Below are 19210 nucleotides of genomic sequence, written 5' to 3'. Positions count from 1 at the left end.
CAAACTGATAGAGGAGGAAGGGGACAGCTTGGGTGGTGGTCGTCTCCATCCCGCGTGACAACATCCCTGTGATGAGGAGAAGGGCTAAGGACCGTGGGAGATGAGGCAGTGAGCTCGGACGTCTCTGGTAGCAATGCTAATGATGCTGCAGGTACTAAAAGGCTGGGGAACAGTTCTTAAAGAGAAGTGCATTAGTATTGTTTTKGGGAAAAAAACCTAAAAGCAGTAATGAAGGATTTAAAATACTAGTATGTAAAGCACGAATGTCAGTACCAGGCTTTGGGAGGGGAAAAGCAAAGAGACTCTGATCAGAGCTCTGGTGAAAGCCAAGACGAGCACTGTGCCTGAGAAAACACTTTGGACGATGAAGACAGCGCTCTGGTTTTTAAATGTTGTTATGGACCCCTAGGGTAAGWAGAATTAGATCAGGAAATGATGCTCCAGAAGTGTTGCCCGGAAAGTAGTCGGAATTACACTTACCGGGGAAAAACACAGGGAAAATGGTTTTGTGGGGCATTTCGGGACATCGCCTGGAAGAGCAGCCGTGCAGAAAGTGAACCATGGCAGAAGTGGTGGGGGCGGCCCTCCTCCAGCGCACACCCTCGCACGGGCATGAGGAAGAGGAAGGGCACAACAAGGAGATACCCTTAGCCGTGCCAAACAACCCCCTAGCACCAAATCAGCAACACATGCCATGAAACCCCAAGGCCAGCAACCAKCCCGTTAGGGACTTCCACCAGTCACCTCTACAACCAGGTATTTTATACACGTGGATGCAAAATGAGGACAAGGGGGAAAAAGAAAAAGCAGACCCCAGAGAAGTCCCCTGGATTTGAATATCTGAGAAAGGACATTTTTGCTTCCCATTCTGAAGGCCAAAGGGTTAAAGATATATGAAAAAGATTACTCTGAGTTTACATGGCCAAACCAGAAGGACTACAGAATTCAGATTTGCATGATATTGCAGTGAAACCACAAAAGCTCTATTTCCCTGATTCCTCCCACAAAGGAAGGACAGGCCACCAGCCCTAGGATGAGTACGAATCTGGGGAAAGCTTCCTGACTCAGTTTCCCAACTGCAAAATGAAGATGACTGCTCTCCTCTCAGCCCTGTCTCAATGAATTCATTAAAAAATGTGAGCTGCAGAGAGGGATGCTGTAATGTCTTTGGCAGCACTGAAAGATGATGGAAAAAATTCRTAGGGTAAGACATGAGTAAGGATAGCAGAATTTGGTTTGAAAACACACTCAGCTGGTTTCTTTGCCCACCAGTATCAGCCAAAGCAGAATTCACCTTTCTGGGCCCCTTAACAACATTTTCTCCTTCAAAGTCACCTTACATCAGTGTGGTGGAGGTGGGGGAACTTCACTGTGACTTCAGCAGCCGCCACCGGCGCCGCATAGGAACAAGGAAGGATTGGGTCYTTTTTAGAAGAAGAAAACTCTAATAGAAGGAGTGATTGCCCAGAAAAAGTGGTGGAGGAGCAGACGTGACCACTGCAAGAAATTGGACTCGGCAGAGCATCAGTCTCCTGTAGGAAAGCAAACCGAATGTCCCCAAATGCAGCTATAAATGGAATACAGCAGGAAGAATGTATCTGTTACTCCGTGAAAGTCTCAGCTCCCAAATATGTCAAAATATTTAACCTTGATGCTCTCCAAGTCTTCTAGAAGGAGAATTGCGCTCAGYGGAACATGAGGTATAGCGCAAATTTGAATACATATTTAAAACGGATTTATTTTGACATCTTTATCAATTAATAAGCAGCAGGAAAGTTCACCGGGCAAAACTGAATTAGGGAAAATGTTTTCCTCGTATCACAGTACATTTAACCATTCTACTTCAATAATGAATGATGCACAGATACGGTGGAAATAGCAGTAATTTGAGAGTAATACTAGGGATACGCAGGGATACAGAAATAACCCTCACCCCAGAGCACTGCCTACGAACAATGTAAGGTGGAAGAATAACAGACTGCATTTGCTGCATGAATAGTGAATTCCCTTGCAACAGGTTGGGTTTTTGCAGAGACTAGAGGATTTCAAAGAAAATAGTTAAATAGGACTGGGCAAGCATTGCAAAAGATCTGCTGGGATTTTTGAACTACTTTCTCCATATGTTTCACTCCTGGCAAACGTTCAAGTACGTGGGGCATTGCTGAAAATCCCTGACTGGCACCRGTACCACCAAATATCCCTTTGTACTTGTAACTGTGTCAGATACCTGATTCTAAATAAAAATACCCAGGCAGTCCGGAAACAAAAGCACAATATCTCTATATCCCATCTAAGGCTCTTGCACATCACTTGCCGCATACTTAAAATTAATGTCTTGCAAATGAATCAGAGAGAAAGCATAATGGTATGACATTATTTTCAGGTTACATTTAAATCCAAGAAAAACCCAATCTCTTTAAATACAATCAGATAAAAAAAAATAYGTTGTTTTGGAGGAACCTCATTTTTCACAGGGCTTGCTGGATTTGGTAAGCTGTTGCTGAATCCTTGGCAGGCTTTTGAGCCCTGCTGGTCTCCCAGTACCTGTGGGTTTGGGCTTTGAAAACCCCGGCCTCTGAGCGCTCCCAGCTCTGCAGCGGGGAAGCCCCAAGCCAAGAGACTGTGGCTCTCTCCAGATCAGGTTGTCTAGTCCTGGGGGCTGCAAGAGATGGAGGTGTTTTGGAAACACCTTCATTTTGGAAACAACACCTGCTACCTCTTCTAAAACACTTGCTTTCTAATTGTTTTCTTTTTTTTTTCCTCCTTTTTTCCAGGTTGCCTGAYGTCTGAAGTGATCAAAGTTTCCCACAAACAACAGCCTCTAAGTTTCAGATAAAAATAGCCCTGAGGCTCTGCATGTGTTTGTTTTCCGCCGGGTGCAAACCTGCAGGCGAGACCTACTTATTTGGAGAAAGGGAGAGCTGCTGCACGTTGCCACACGCTCCAGCAACGGGTGCAGAGCGAGAACCAGAGCCCGGGGCACAGGGTGCAGGGCTGGGGCGTCCGGCACCGTGGCGCGCACCCAAATGCAGCCCCGGGCGGCGCGGGAAGGCAGAGCAGCCTGGTCCCATCCCCTCCTTGCACGTCTGCTCCAGCCAGCGCCGTCTATTTTGGCCTCTCAATTAGCCAGCAAGTAAATGTGGCAATTACTTTGCACGTCTGAAGTGTCAGAAGCCCCTTGGCACATTTCCCCAAAGCTAATTAATGATGGGCTCTGATTAGCCCGAATCTTGCAGAACCATCGGACGGCGTGGAGCAACATTAATTTTTACTTCTCCATGCCTGAGACAGGACTTTGTTGCAAGGCCAAGGATAGATGGCTTCCCAGCCTCGGAAATGAAAAAGCAGATTTTCTTTGTTTTGCAAAAGGTTTCTGCTCTGTTTTATCCTCACATTGCCACTGGCAGAAGCAGCCTTCAAAATTCAAACACTTTGCAAGTGATGGAGGATGAGAAAATGCTTCTTTCCTCTACTGCTGTGGTTCACCTGCCACCTTCCTAGTATGGCAATGAGAGGTGGGTGACACCGTGGTGCGAGATCCCTCCCAGCAAGCCCTCAGCAAACACCATGGTCATGGTGGAAGGACCCAAAACCACTGTCCCCTGGGGGATGGCTTTTCTCAAAGGTGGGAGAGACCGCTGAATCTGCAGCAACTGCAGTGACTGGCATCTTGCCTCAGACCTTCGCTGTCTTTCCCCAAAAATGACTGTCAGCATCATGACCAGTTCATTGGTTCTTCATCTCCTGCCCCAAACAGCTGCATGCTGAGCTGGGAAACAGCAGCTCAGGCGGACTCCAGCAATGTGGGCAGGTGCCCCCCACCAAATCAAGCCTTTAGGTCACCGGAGGAGACGCACCAAATGTTTTTGCCTACTACCACCAATCTTTCAACCACTCTGAAGCACTCAGTGAACCTCAAAACATTCATGCAACCAAGAAGGGAAAGGATAAGGAAGCAGAGATTGGTCTGAGTGGCTTCAGCAGACAACGAAAGACTCAAAATGGCCATCAGGGAAGATGACTTCAGCCCAGGAGTTAAAGGGGTGAGCAGTTTCTGGTGCTGCTGTTCATGAACCCATCACTCTGAAGACCAGAAGGGCCCTGGCAATCTAAAAGAGGAGAAGCCTCCACCAGAATGACACGGCTTCCCTTGCCGCACTGGCCGCTGCGGCAACACCAGCCAGGCACCTCGAGAAGTTGCCCCCTAAAGAGATTTCCCCCTTCACCCTGCTTTTTGTGCAAATGGGAGGTAAATGACCCCTTGCAAGGAGAAGCGTGTATTTTGGAAATCATGTGCTTTAAGTCTGTGCCTGCTTTTCCCTCATCCAACACATGTTTCCATGGAAGCAGAGGAGGGGTCGGGCAGCCTGTGGCTGCAAATCAGAGCCGATTCACTCCCTGCTCCCGAGTCTGAAGAGACAAATGGATCATTAAAAATAAAAGAAAATTGAAATTAAAAAGAACCCTTTTGATGGTAGATATATGACACTGAGTGCTGCACTGCAGATTTTAGGGACTGGGGACCAAATGCATCACAGCTGGACGAAACTGAACTTGGGCTCGTTCTCAGAGCAAATGGAGTGTGCACCGAGTAAAATGATTTTTGCTCTTTTGTTGATCACAGTGGCGTAGTGACTGTGCGAGCAGAGAGAATGGCAGCGCAGCGCGCACAGGGAGTTACATAAATGGATTATTATTTTTGTTTTTCAGCATGCTTTGGAGGAGTGCATCGCAGAGACAGACCAAAATAATGACTTGTGCTGTAGGAAAATGGAGGGTTTATCTGTCAAGCCAAACCTGGTTCTGCTCTCAGGAGTCAATCTCTTGAAGTYAGTCTTATTAACATGCCCGTTGCATGTCAATACATGTATGTACCTGTCTGKATAGCTCAAATGCAAAGTTATCCTGCTGTTAGCCAGCATCTTTAGGCATAACTGTATCCAAACACTACATCCAGTTCCTAACAGTTTGCAAGCCCATTGCAAATACRTCTTCTTGCCACTGAGCCAGGTACGTTTCACTGAGAGTAATTTCCATATATCCTTAGRTAAAAGCTGCTTTTTACCCCAAATGTTGTGCTCGACTATTTGAAYGCAGCTGCTCTGCACAGCTGTTTTGGAGCTACGGAGCCGAATCGACCGCAGCGCCTTCAGCTCGCGCCCGGCAGGGTGGCGAGGCTGTACCGCGCGTGGCAACGACGGGAGCAAACACAACACGTCCTCTCTGCGTTTACCCCCCGGCGTGGAAGACAACGTGCCCRTTTTGCAGCAGCCTGGCTTCTGCCAAGAGGCAGCAGAATTTCTCACCGGATTTGTTTTTCCTTTCTAGTACACCAGGGGGAGGGAAAAAAAAAAAGTCCACTCACAAAAACTACTGATTACAAAAAATATTTGCAGACCTAATCGAGGGAAAAAAGCTTGAATTTTCACTACTTGTGAGATTTCCTCCATGCAGCTCTGTGTAATGGATTTGGAGCTGTTGATTATAGCTRCCTGAATGCTGAATTTCTGACTACTGTGATCAATGCTGTAGGGAATACCAATACCCAAGATCTAACGATACTCCATGTGAATCTATTACTGAAGTTTAATAAAGGACTTTCAGGAGCAAAGTAGCAAAGATAGAGAAAATGGGTCAGATCGACTGGAGTTTGTTAGCTACAACATCCAAACAGGAAGAGATAGGAAAGGAGAATAAATCTATCGGGGAACACAGAGGGATTTAGCTTTGCCAGGGAGATGCCAAAGGTGGTGTCCAGAYGGGGCGAYTGGGTACAGGTGCCATGAGCGTGCMCCTGGGACCAGCCCTGTTCTGAGAGTCCCCAAAGGCCCCGGATAACTCCATGCCAGAAAATCCTGATATCAGCAAAGGCAGCATTCTTGCCTTTCCTATCCTGCAAAATTTATTGCTAAAAAGAGTTCTAAACCAGCAGACCCAGACGGGGCAGACACCTGCTAACATATCTCTCTCTATACATGGACCAGAGGCAGAGGGTCCAGTGCTGCTGAGTGCCAGCATCACAGCAGGATCTGCAGGGACCAGGGAAGTACTGGCTTAGTTTCTCCTCTAGTTAGTGCTTGCTTTCATCCTTCATTCCAACTGTGATGATCCTGGATTTGTTGGATTTTTTCTTTTTTTTTCCCCCTTTTTTTTAATGTAGACATCAAAAGAGTGATTTGTGGCTTAATTCACAAGGACATGGCTCTTAAAAATTTACAGATGTGCAGTTCAGTGAGGGAAGAACAGTACTCCTAAATTCGTGGACCAAATACAAATGAACCGGAAGACAAGAAGAAAAACAGTGCAGGTGAGTCTAGGGGCTATCAGAAGAACATTCACTGATAGCCAGTCCAGGAGATTGATTTACAAAGTCACGTAGAAGAGTCTAGTGGGCAAGAGGCAGCTGAAATGCATTAGAAATTGGCTCAGGGAGAGGGACAAAGCTGTCAATAAAATCGAACTGAGTGGCAAAGGGAGAAGGAAGGAGGAGGCTATCTGGGTAGTTAGTATTGGAGCTACGAGTGTTTTCCTCGTGCTCTGCTCTCAGTGACCTTGAGAACGATGCCATTATCTAACGATGCCAAATTGTAGGAGGCACAGAACAAATTAATTACCAATGGTAGATTAGGCTTACGGTCTGATAAGCAGCTCACGGAGTTCAATGAAGAGAAGTTTTAATGAGATTAAGTGACAAAGCCATCACTTAGACGAAAGCATTAAACAGACTACAGACTAAGGAATGAACTGGGGGCGAACGCAGAGAACTATTAAAACCATCTGTGTTATTAAAGAGAAGAGTAAACAAGGCCTGTGCCTCTCAGAGGGAAATGGGGATGACAGTAAGATGTGCTGGCGCTGCTGGTGGGAGCTCTTGCCTTGAATGCACCGTACGCTGAGTCAGTCTCGAGGGGAAATCAATGGTGCACAGCAAGGGAAAACCCAGTGCATGTTCAGGAGCAATACGAGGAGCGAAGCACTAGCTGGTTTGGTAGGGATTACTGCAAGGGAAAGGCCTGAAGGAGGTCCAGGAGGCCTGGGGTTACAGTGGGAAAGCAACAGGTTGGAACTGCAGTGGAGGGGAAAAGACCCTCAGACTTGCCTACTTCAAGACRGAGTGCGCAACAGGGCAATGAGAGGCCAGCAAGTGCAGCAGGGTGTCCGATGGCAGTGATCACAGAAAAAAACAGGCTAGAAGTTAGTATTTCTGGCCAAGAAAAGCAGCTCTTAAATAATAATAGTTACTGCTAATGATGAATAATTAAAGGAGGCCATTTGGTCTTCTAGTCTTCATGTTCCTCTTCAGTTCCTCYAGAGCGCAGGAGAAGTATCATTTTTAGTAAGTGGCAGGAGGAATCGCACGTTCACATGGGCTGGCCATGCTTTGTCTCGTATAGAAGTGACCCCCCCCCCTTCTCCAGGAGCTGTATTTAAAGATGAGTCCAAACGCAACGGGAACTGTAGCAGCGTCCAATGAGGCTGATGGGAGAGTAAAGGCAGCCCCTGTTTTACTGTGCAGCAAACAGTCCGGCAGCTCTGTGCAAGGGCAGAGACAGGGAGGTGTCCATGTTAGCTACAGCAAATGGGCCTCAGTTCCTGAGGAAGAGGAGAGAGTCACCATGTCTTTCAAGAGAAGCGGGCAGACTTCTGCATGTCCGTTTTATACAGCAAATATCAGACATATTTTTTCAACTTTCCTTTTTGCAATAAGATGGATGCAGTTGGGCTCCAAGCAGACTGTAAAGCCCTCCTCTACTCATGTCTCACCCCAGAGCAGGTGCCACCTGGCCCGCTCCAACAGGATGTTGACCAGGATTGACCCTCAGTCAACACAACRTGGTGGGATTTACTGATCTCATGCACTAAAAAATCCTTCTTAGCCTTAAATTCATACTGCAAACTCTCCTAGGAGAGGAATCTTACTGTGTGCTTGTGTACCAGCTARCACAAGATCTTGATCATGCCTGGGCTTCCAGATGCTGCAACTAAAATATCTAAAAACAATAATCAGCATAGAGCATTTTTTCTTGTGAAATCAGGGAGCAATTTGTGCTGTTAAGAAATATATCTAGCAAGTCAGTCTTTCAAAGTCAGCTGCTATTCCCCTGATTTCTCTAGTAATTTAGATTATCCAAATGTAGATCCCTCGGTGCCCTCCAAGAATACAGAATTTCAGCAAATATTTACATCCTCTTCCTTCCTATTCTGGTTTGAAATACGCTGGGAGAACTCACAGAGGTACCTCAGCTTTTCACAGATTCATCACTTTGGTCAGGAAAAATGAAATCCTGCAGATGCAAAAGCTAAGAGTGTACTGCATTCTCACCGTTCTGAAAAGACTGAAACTCCCCTAGATAAACCTCGTTAAAATCAAAAYGAAGCAAAATAAAATTCTGTGGCAGAATCTTTTCCAGTGATTCAATTTTTTCAGATATCCTTTCAGTTCTGCAGGGGATTAACTGCAATAAACTAACAGGCACCGACTCCACCCATTTCTAAGAGTTTCTCACTGAGGAAAGGAGAGCAATGCTGGAAAACGGGCACTGAACATTCATATCTTCCAGTCTACTGACAAGATACAGCACCCATCAGGTGTTTTGAGAGTTCTCACAGAGGCACCAACCCCACATTTGGAGTGGAAGGAGTATATCTTGATCCTAGGAAAATGCAAGCTGCTGCAATTTAGGATGCATTTGCGCACGCTTTTTAGTTCGTACCTCTTTTTCCCAGACAACACTGAGAGGGATGAGACAATAGCCTGGTCCACAGRCCCTGTTGCACATAGTTTGATCTCAGTATGGGAGCCCAAAGCAGCTGAGGATGCAGTACTTAGATAAAGGTGAGCACAGCTGGATGTGCTGATATTAGCTTTGCCAAAGGCACAAACAGCTCCTGCTGTCTGTGGTTCTGCTGCATCATAGTCCTCTTGCTTTCTTTGCAAAATGCCMATTTAGCAGCACTCAGGACTCTCTCCACTGAGCAAGCATGGAGCAGGCAGGAGGAGATGTGGTAGGGTGAGCATGGACCAAGATAGATATAAAGTTACACATAAAGGTGTGTGTATACGTGCCTGATCCCAACCCCTGGCAGATCTGAACTCCATCCTTGGCTGTAGGGCAAAAGCAAAGCACCCATCTGAATAAATCCTGACTTGRGGTAGAAAATCTCAGCTGCCAGCTTCTCCAAACCTGAGCAACAACACCACAGGCAGCTGAAGCAGTGCTCTGAATATTCTCCCCCAGATACCTCCGGAGCTCTGTCACACGTAGCAGCACCGTTTGCGTGGTGTTCGAGGCAACGTTTCTAGTCTTCGCAAACACAGACGTGCCAGAGAACAGTTCTGGCTGCCCAGGTAGGACTCAGTCTACAAATACCGGTGCTCACACTTCCCCAGGAACAGGCGCAGATCTTAACGCCACTGAACACGAGGGTTTGGTTCCCTCCCTTCCCGCAAAAGACACTGATACAACACAGACAAGTCTGATGAYATACCTTTTACAATCACCATGATCTCCCCCTACTTGTATGGGTTTTGAAGCGGTTAACGCTCATCCTTGGTAAGGAGAGAGGATGGGAAAGACCTGCCAGTCGCTGCCCAGACTGGCATGGGAAAGGGGCAATTTGCCTGGAGAAGAAGCGTCTTGGGGAATCACATTGCAAAACTTGCAATTAACTGTTAAGCAGTGGTGCAGGAACAGAAAAAAGCCAGACACTTAAAGGGGATGAGAGATCGCTACATGCTCTCTAGAGAGATGGGGCTGACGAAAGCCAGTCCTCGAGACTTCATGACTCTACTCGCTCTACCTCAGTTGACTCATCAATGCCTCTGGCCTCGGACAGCTCCTGCCTTGCCATGCCCTGTTCCTTATGATACCACCCTTCAAAGGGAAGATCTCCCATCACAAACTGAGCTATCGTGGGTCCACAAGCATCACCAGAGAGCTGCACCTAAGTGCCTGCCAAAATGCTCAGCCSTGTGAAGAGCCGTGATCTCTCCCTTACGAAGGGCTTGCACCAGGCAGCACTCAGGGGACTCTTCAGGAGTCAGATCCTGGGCTAGATGCTCTGTGAAATCTGTGATGCTTGGGCATTTGGCTGACATGTTATTTGAAATTTACCTTCCAGTGCCCTCATTTATTTCCTTCTGTAAAATCAGTTTGCCCAGCCAGCTCAATGAATAATTCAGTACCATTAAGCATGTTTCAAAGCTGCTTTGGCACTTAGTAGGATCAGTTCTTCAGCGCTTTTCTCCTTTTAAGCCTCATTGTAACATAATCTCCCCCTCACTGCTGCTTGAGGAGCAAGAGCTGTAGATGGAAAGCACATTGCACAGCTACATGGAAGCACCCATGGAAATGGTGTGCTGCTAGCCTTTCTGGTCAACGCATGTCACCTTGCCATCCCTGCTTGCTGCCACTTTGAAAGACAAGGAAACTCATTTACTTTTTACAGAGATCTACGAGATGTAAGGATCAATAACCAGGGAATAAGGATAATTTCATAGACTGGGATTCAGAAAACTTGGTGTTCATTTCCCAGTCCTGTGTGCTTTCCCGGTGGCATCTGACAGAAGTCAATTCATCTCACTCAATGAAYTGATCGTATAATAAATTAGTCAGTCTCACTCAGCCCCTCTCTCACCAGCTTCCCAAGGCAAAGGGGCTCTAAGCCTTAAGACGAGAGTGTTTCTCTTTCACTATCCCATCTGTAACACAAGGATCACATCATCTCCTTCATCCCTCTGTCTGGAGRTTTGGACTGTTACACTGTCCCTGCAGCGCCGAGGAGACTGAGGCTCCGAGCACGGACAAAACGTGTAGGCACATTAGCCTTAACAGCGTTATTGCTGAGACTGAACCATCTTTACTTCAGCCCCAGAAATCACACTTCTCAGACCCTTTTCCTGCAAGGAATCAGGGCTGTTTTGCTGGACTGCCAAACATCACTGCACACACAACTTCTGACCTAATTTGTATGTGCAATTATCATGTCTGAGAGCACCAGGCAGCAGAGTCAGCACATTACATCCCGCCGATATATCCAGCTGCAATGACCATCTGTGCATATTAAGCCTGTAGGTGAGTGCTCATTTCAGACGGCAGAATTGCTACCATGGCTTTTATTAAATCCCACCCTTTACGACTCCCTGGTTGGAGCACTAAAACTTCAGCTCTTAGTTAACGTGTGCATAGGTCTGCTATCTCAGCAGCTGCAAAGCTCCACCAGCTTCAGTGCAGGCATCTGAGCTGAACAGCAAATACAGCCCACCCCCTTGCCRGGAGAACTGACCTCCATGCTTTGGAAAAGCTCTTGCACTTGACCTAAGCAAGGAAGCACAGCTGCTTTTGTTTCAATGGTGCATTAGCCCRCAAAGTAACCTTCAGAAATCTTGACTATTAATCTCCTCTGGCTTTTCTATAAGCTTACATATCCTGYTCCTTGCTGGTTGCCCAGATACGGACTTTGTTTTGCGGATGTTATCAGCAATTCATTAGGATGTATGCAATAATTCCCCCCCTCTGCCTCTGTAAGGAATAGTCCATATTTCTAAAAGAGATAGGGCAGAAAACCTTGTTTAAACAATGTCTGCCTCTTTGCCGACACACTCAGTGAGCCAGTATAGATCTTACGCTGGTTTTAAATGAGTCCCTGTGAAAACACTGACTTTGGTGTTGTCAGAGGTTGGGTTTTGATCTTACACCACTGTGGACCTCAGCTGATATCATTCGAGGCAGAAGGTTTATACTGGCCAGGCAGTGGGTAGTATCAAACCTTAGGAATCTACATTAGWTTTTTGCCTTAAATTCTGCAATCTCTTCATTGCACCTTCTGTTCAAAGACGGAAAAAAATATCCGTTCTGCTCATTCGTACAGCTCCAGCACGTTCACAGCTCTCTAAACAGAGGATGTAGCAAAACCAAAAGCTCTTTCACTGACCATTTATTCTTTAGGATCCAGTTTGAACAGAAACAACCTTTGCTGASATTCCTACTTTACCCGGAAATCCGTGCGTCCAACTGTTAAATCAAACCCTTCACGGAAGCAGCCAGCAGGAAGGTAACCTTGCTGCCTCGGAAGCCTTCTCTCTCTCTAACGCCCGGGTTCTTGTGAAGGTAGTACGGATTATCTGTATTCTGGTTCCTCTCCTTGATCACTTGTTCTTTGATCCTTGATCTCACCCTAATTCGCACTCTAATGAACTGAGCTGTGGATTTTGTGGATTATTTCCGTATGCACTGTRAGTAAACTTGCAACGGAAGATCTGTGTTACAGAAGACTCGTATGGGGAGCTGAGGAGCACAGCAAACTCCAGCACCAGCACCAAACCTTTGGCAGAGACCACCGGCTCCAAATAACAGCGCACAGCACCATCGCCTAAGGGTTTGTGTGTGGTACCAAAGTGCCTTCGGTGTACAGAGCTGTAAGTCAAGTTGAAGTGGATAGGAAAATTAATCCTGAATAAGGCACCTTGGAAAGCAAAAGGCCTTTCACCCAAGGCAGCACCACTGGCAGGGTTTTCCTCTTTGAAATAGTCACTGTTGCACAATATTGCTTTTAAACCACTAATCTTGTGTGTCTTCTATGCAGGAAACGAAGATTCAGCCCTCCTGAATGGAGAAATGCCTATTTCAGAAGCGGAAGATCTTTGGATCTTTGTACGCCCATTTTTTATAAGTGATGCTTAGCTGGAGCCTCTCAGACTTGTAACACTTTAGAAACTTATCATGACTTCCCAAATGMCAAAAAACAAAATTTTCATTGCTAGAGCTGATTTAAACAACCTTGACACCACCAAATGCTCCCACCGTGGCCAGACTAGCATTTGACAGACGTATCATGGAAGTAAAAGATTGTGGCCATYCAAACTATTACTCCATCTTTCACACTCAGCTCCAGATAAATCAACTTGGTCTCTTTTAGCATTATTTTTTTCCATACTTGTTTGTATTCCTCACACACAAATGAAATGCTGTGAAAGCAAAACACTAGAATGACCTCATTCACTGCTAGTCTTTCTTACAGTTCCCACATAAGCACTGAGCTGCCATCAGAGCCGGAGGGAAAACGGAGAAAATCTGTGATATCTCTCTGCAGAAAACAGTGGGCAAAACTGGGTAGAGGTTCAGAGAGTTAGAAAAAACTGCAGACGAATAAAGCAAAACAAATTAGTAATCAAGATAAGGCTAAGACTCAAAATGACAAAAATACCAGACATCGTTGTTTCTTCAAAAAAACAAGCCAATTGAATTGTTGGATCATTGCATGCCTCTTATTTTCTGAGYTTCTCTGGATTCATGTAAGCGCAGCAGCCTCCCATAGAAAATTTTTAATAATCCTTTTTTCTTTCCCCAGCAGATATTGTTATTATGTCACCATCAGCAGTGCAGTTTCAGAAGCTAAGGAAAAACACCAATAAAATCAAATACCCASTTCCAGGTTTTATTCTCAGTGGAGGAGAGCTCTCCTCATACACCCCCAGTTCCAGGACTGCCGCTCAGGCAAATGCTTTAACTCACCCTCATGCAGACCACCAGATGAACAACACGGTCCCAGGAAGTCTGTATTCTGCCTAATACAGGAGTTGAGGGGAAAGCCTCTCTGATTTAGGAGTAGGCTCAAGTCTCTCTTTATTAAGTCAAAGACTCGGGCTGAGATGTTCAAAAGTTCGCCTTTCACCTCTCATTGAGGACTCGGGGCTTATTCTACATCACCAGACCTTAATCATATATCGAAACCTATCCTGAAATAAGCCCAAACTCTCAGTTTGAATTAACTGATAAAACTGGTCAAAATCCGTGATTCCCAACTCTCAGAGTGTTCCGGTGGCTCAGAATCAGTATTTCTAGCAAACAGCCAAACAAAATAGTCGAAAGTTCTCTGAAAAACACTACGTTTACAACCAAATTTCATTAACTGTCAACACTTTCTTTCAATAAAACCAAAACATTCTAGTTTGTTTTTTTTTCTTCTCCATATTTGTAGTATAAACTTCACAAAGCACCTCCAGTATGAATTATTACAGAGAAAGCTTTTTAACACCATTTAGRAAAAAATCTTGCAGATGGCATAACTTGGCCCTTTCCTAATACGTAGTGTTTTTTCTTGTTTCTGTACTCCCAGAATAAACGTCTCTCCTTACTGCACATCGTGTCAGCCACCGAAGAGCGATCAATAAGTATCAGATTTCTGTGTYAATAACAGATCTCTGAGGTCTCCCCAGATTGCCCAGGCAAAGCATCGCTATGTCAAGGCATCTGGAAAAACCATCGCTTGGTTTTTTCCAGACCAGACTCTCTGTGTCACAGCCACGGTAAGAAAGCAAGTTGGCCTTAAAAGAATCCCCGTGCACAAAGCTGAGTCACTGATCACTGCTGCGGAGACACGCTGGAAGCAGCACTGGGTCAAGCTTTCAGCTTCTAAAATATACCCGAGCTGTGAGCAATTCTTCCGTTGTTTTTACTGCGTGAACAGAAAAATCCCTTGTGAGCGGGGCGGCTMTCTCCTCGCAGCTTCCCTAGCAAGCGAATGGGGCTTGCAAGCCTCTACCTGCAACCCTTGTTTATTGGGCTGGTGAAACCGCCCGTGGTCCCAGGGACAGGGTGGGAATTGGTCTCTAATGAGACCCCATAGAGGTTCTGCAGGTGACCAGATCTTGGGAAACGCYGGTAAATAAGGTGCTCTTTGAGATTTCTCAAAGTCGTCCTGGAAGGGCCCTCAAGAGGTTGTCTAATCCCTCTCGCAATAAAAGATGGGAAAACCACCGGTAAGACAGAGCCACAGTTTGTACCTTGGTCTCTCTCATTCCCCCAGTGGCTTGAGCTGCAATAAGCTAGGGTCCCCGTAGCTCCTGCACCTCACCACCACCGCTGTCTCCACTCCTCAAGTCTGCGCCAGCAGTCGTTCAACTCGCAGGACACCGGCGGAGCAAGGCAAGCCCTGGGCTCGSGGCAATTTTGCCGCCTCCCATCAGCTGCGCAACCCAGCTAGCAGAAAGGGGCCTTTACACATGAAACGTCGTTCTTCTTTAGGCCTGTTTTCAGCAGGTTTCTGTTTGTATACAGATATCTACTGTCTTGCTGCACTTGGCTTAGACATTGCTCTGCATGGCTTAATAGGTTTGGACATTTAAAACATTTTACATAAAAATATAGCTCTTGTGTATAATCAAACAAGAATCTCTGTTCTATTTTTCACCAGACAGGATATAATCTTGACAGAAACCTCACTCTGTGTCATATTTATCAGAAATGTCTATATACTTGTGTTTAAGTACTCYGACTTAAGACAAGTCTTCAGAAGCAGTCCCTTGTTCTTAAAGAAAAGATATATGAAAATGGAAGGACAAGGCCTATAAATTTTTATAGCTGCTGTACTTAACTCACACGTAGGCAGTGGGATTGATGGCAGTCCTGAGAAAAGATGTACGATCATCCTGCATTAAGGTACACAGAATTTTAAAAGCAACTCTAAAGAGCCTGCCACTGCAAGTGTTCAAGGTGCTTTGACACTCATGCTTTAAAGGTTTGGTCCTACCCAACAAGTGGAGAGCAATTTTCATGAGCACAACCAAAAATCAGAGGAGGGGACAGATGTCAGAGATGAAACGGTTCAAAATGTTGAGGTTATGGAAGCAAAGGCTGGGATTCAAAGAGCTTAGACCTTACTGAGACATTTCTGAAGGGTCARTCCACATGTACTACACATTGGTGTATGTGGATTGTGTGGATCAGGGGAGAGTATCATTGCACTTGGGAGTTACTGATCCCAGACGGTGGCAGAGAAGAAAAACTGCCATCTGATTTGCACACAATGTGTGCACAAGAGGGTCGTTAAACGGGAGAGAAAGTGTACAAACTGCAAYGAGCCTGAGGACCCCTTCCTCTCACATGGAGAGGCTCCAGCACTCTTCAGGACAGCATACCCTTGGGGGAGAAGTGCCTCCYGTTGAAGCACTGTTCCAACAAGAACAGCCAACTGAGGTCAACTAGCAACTGTCCAGCCCATGGTCCTGTCCCTGAGAGTGGCAAAAAGTGAAAGCTTTGGGAAGGGTTGCAAAGAAAAGTGCAGGGTATGTTCTTCAGATACTCACCCAGTTCCCACCAAAGGCAGAAACTATGACTGCTGGTGCCCCTTTGGGAGAGGGAAAAGCCCCCGTGTGTCTTGCTTGCTTCAYCTGGCTTTGGACACACCAAAATTCAAAAAGAAATTGTGTAATTCCTGGCAGAGTGGTGGGATGTGGTGATAAAAATTCAGAGCTCATGCAGGGAGCTCTGAATTCAGGGAGAAGAGAGAAATTTTCCCATTCTTAGCTTTGCTCTGCACCTGTCCAAGCATCACCACTAACTGACTGTTCCTTACTCATGTATCCCACCAGAACAGGACTCCAGGAAGGACACCAAAGCCAGTGGTGCCTAACAAGCTTCTCCTTGTCCCTTCTGCAGAAAGAAGGGGTGACCCTGCAGTCTCACCTGAGGGCTGAAGAAGTACCAACCTCTCTCCCTGAAAAAAATGACCTGGGAGGAGCTGAACAGAAATCAWATGCAATGCAAACCCACCAGCGCGCACATGACTCATTTCCACCACCATGATCAGAGCTTGGCTGCAGTAACAAGCTGYCATGTGGCAGCTGCACTCCATTAACTGTCCACAAAGTTAATGGGAGATACAGGCCATAGCCCACTGCAAACCCAGAGACATTTCAGACTACTTGGCCCACAGTGAAAGACTGCACTTTTCCTCCTCCAGAGACTAGGGAACATGCCTGTGAATCATCATCTGAGGTAGCTCAACTGGCATAAAGAAACCTAAATTGCAGTAGCTGGATTGAGAATCTGGGATCACACCATCTCGGTCACTCAAAAGTCTCAGGAGCAAGACCCCATGAAATGAGACCATCTGAATGCGTCTGTAGGATTCACGTCATCACAGCTTGCTGCTTCTGTCCTGTCGTAKGTTTAGAGTCACGTTTTAGACTCTTTAAACAGAGCAAAAACGCAATTGGAAGGTAACTGGAAATCTCTAGAGTATACCAAAGAAAGGTAAATCTCTCRTATAAAACTATTAGCAGTAAGGAAATCGCCTCTCACTCCTAGCTGCATTGCTGCGTGCCACAGTCACTTTTGTTTAAAACTAATTTTTGTTTTGTTTTGGGTTTTTTTATGTTTTATACAATTGGCCATTTTTTTCATAACTTTGAGTTGCTAGGCCACAAAACTAAAGAAGCGGCAGCATCAGAGCAGGCAGAGAAGAGCAGGATGGAGYATCTTAGCTGTATTCTCTCCTACTCACTGGTTTGCAACTGGGAATGCAAGTTAACCATTCCCAAAGGAGGTAGGTAGAAGAAGGGCCGTTCTCCGCATACAGCAGAGAACGAGGAGACTTCTGAACTAGAATGGGCTGTGGGGTCAGACAACACAGGAGAAAAAGAGACATGTTGGCTCGGGAAGAATCCAGAACGTTCCTGGAAAAGCTGTGAGCTGTCACTCTGGGATCTCTTTCTCCCAATATTTGCTTATTGTTCTTGGGAAAGAGATTGAGAAAAGGCTCAATCCATATTTAAGAAAAAAACAAACAAACAAAATTAAGAAAACAGTCCCTCTATATTCATCCAGTCTGCGTTACCCAAGCAAGTCCACTTCTGCTGGCATTCAACTATTTGAGTAGGAAGTCTCTCAAATCTCTCAAAGCAAGATTATCGTAATTCACTTCATTTTTTTCCACTGGGCTTCCCCAGCTGAATGAAGAACGATAACCATTTTCGATAGACACTCGAGAGCTGGTGGAGGACGTATCGACAGAGGCCTTTCCAAACAGGTGACAAGCATCTGTCAAGAACAAGTTATCACAGGTCCTGGCTCTGGGCCAGGAGGTGAGCCCTCTGGACCTTTCTAAGTCCCTGCCAGCCCTGCTCTCTATGAAGCTATATTGCATGGCATCTTCTCTGTACCTGACTCTGCGTGCAGGCCTGCAGCTCCTAGCGCCTCTAGGAACCCCCTCGGATTTGCAGGCTCCGACTATCAGCTGCACACCAATCTCTGCCTTTGCCCAGAAGATGGACAATTTGATGAAACCCTGAACAACCTAGCACTTTGAGCAAGGGTTTGAATCAGAGTCCTCCRGAGGTCCCTTCTAACCTAAATTCTTCCACGTAGGAAACAACACACTGAGATTCACTAATTTACTCTGAGATTTTGTGCCAAAGCGAGGCTCAAATTCATGTTTTTACCTCTCCAAGCAGGTTTTACCTTGCCTCTTCAGCAGCACCAAGAGGTGCAAATGCTGCCTGCAGGAAATGCAGGGCCGTGCACTTATGCAGACCGAGGCGCAGCCTGCTCCGATCCCGGGCAGCAACCTCCTCCCATCACACCTTTTCCGAGCAGGGACTTTCCAAAGGATGCAGAGCTACYGGAGCCCTATAAAAAGCAAAACTGAAACAAGCAAAACAGATGGGCTGGAGTGTGGAGGCACTTACAGCAGATGGCACTCAAATATTAAACTAACATTACCTTATGCTTAAATCTCAGCCTGGCTTGCCGCTGATTGCAGAGCCAGCCTGTTGAAAGCTCGCAGACGAGAAATGAGCCTCATATTGCTAAATCACGCTACCAAGCATCCCCCTCCCTTGGAAAAATGCCTCACTGGTGACTCCTCCAACAGCAGGGATGTGCTAACGCAATGCAGACAACGTTATGCTGAACAAAAACCATTCACARTAACTGAGGCCCCTCCCAGACCTCTACTGAAAAACAATCTCTTCTTGAAACCACGTTCAACCAGCTTCTCCATGGCAACAAGCAGAGGTAGATACAGAGGTTCGAGTGAAAAAGCTCATGCTGCTTTTTGCTTTTCCATGTCAAATAGCACTGTGTGATAGCTCCAGACACCATGGGGCTGCACAAAAGGTCCTGGGGAAGAGGGGAAAGAGCTTGTGAACATGGGATTCCCTCCAGTGTCACCCCAAAGCCAGAAGTGGTCCTGACTGTGGCTTGTGACTTAGCCCAGGAGACGCTGTGCTACCACGTAGACACGGGTGGCCATACGCCTCGATGCCCCTCCTGCGTGGTGAGAGCCAGAGTGGCCATGAAGAGTGTGCAGTAAGGACATATGCTTGCAGAGTATCAAGTAAACCAAATGTTTAAAAAGACCTGTCAGAGGGCAGACAAATCAGGAYGCTTCCTAGTAGAGTGACGTAGGACGGTGTTGCAGAAGAAAG

At 46.2% G+C, this 19210-nt stretch overlaps 1 protein-coding gene across 1 annotated transcript in view; it reads right to left on the bottom strand.

Annotated features, from left to right (window-relative positions):
• RTN1 (reticulon 1) overlaps positions 1-19210 on the bottom strand; it is a 114634-nt gene that overhangs the window by 24752 nt on the left and 70672 nt on the right. The window lies entirely within an intron of this gene.

Source organism: Rhea americana, unplaced genomic scaffold (genome assembly GCF_003343005.1).
Source record: "Rhea americana isolate MKP2758 unplaced genomic scaffold, rheAme1 scaffold_42, whole genome shotgun sequence".
Classification (NCBI taxonomy): domain Eukaryota; kingdom Metazoa; phylum Chordata; class Aves; order Rheiformes; family Rheidae; genus Rhea; species Rhea americana.
Note: the sequence above shows the minus strand (reverse complement) of the source record. Positions and strands in the feature narration are given on the sequence as shown.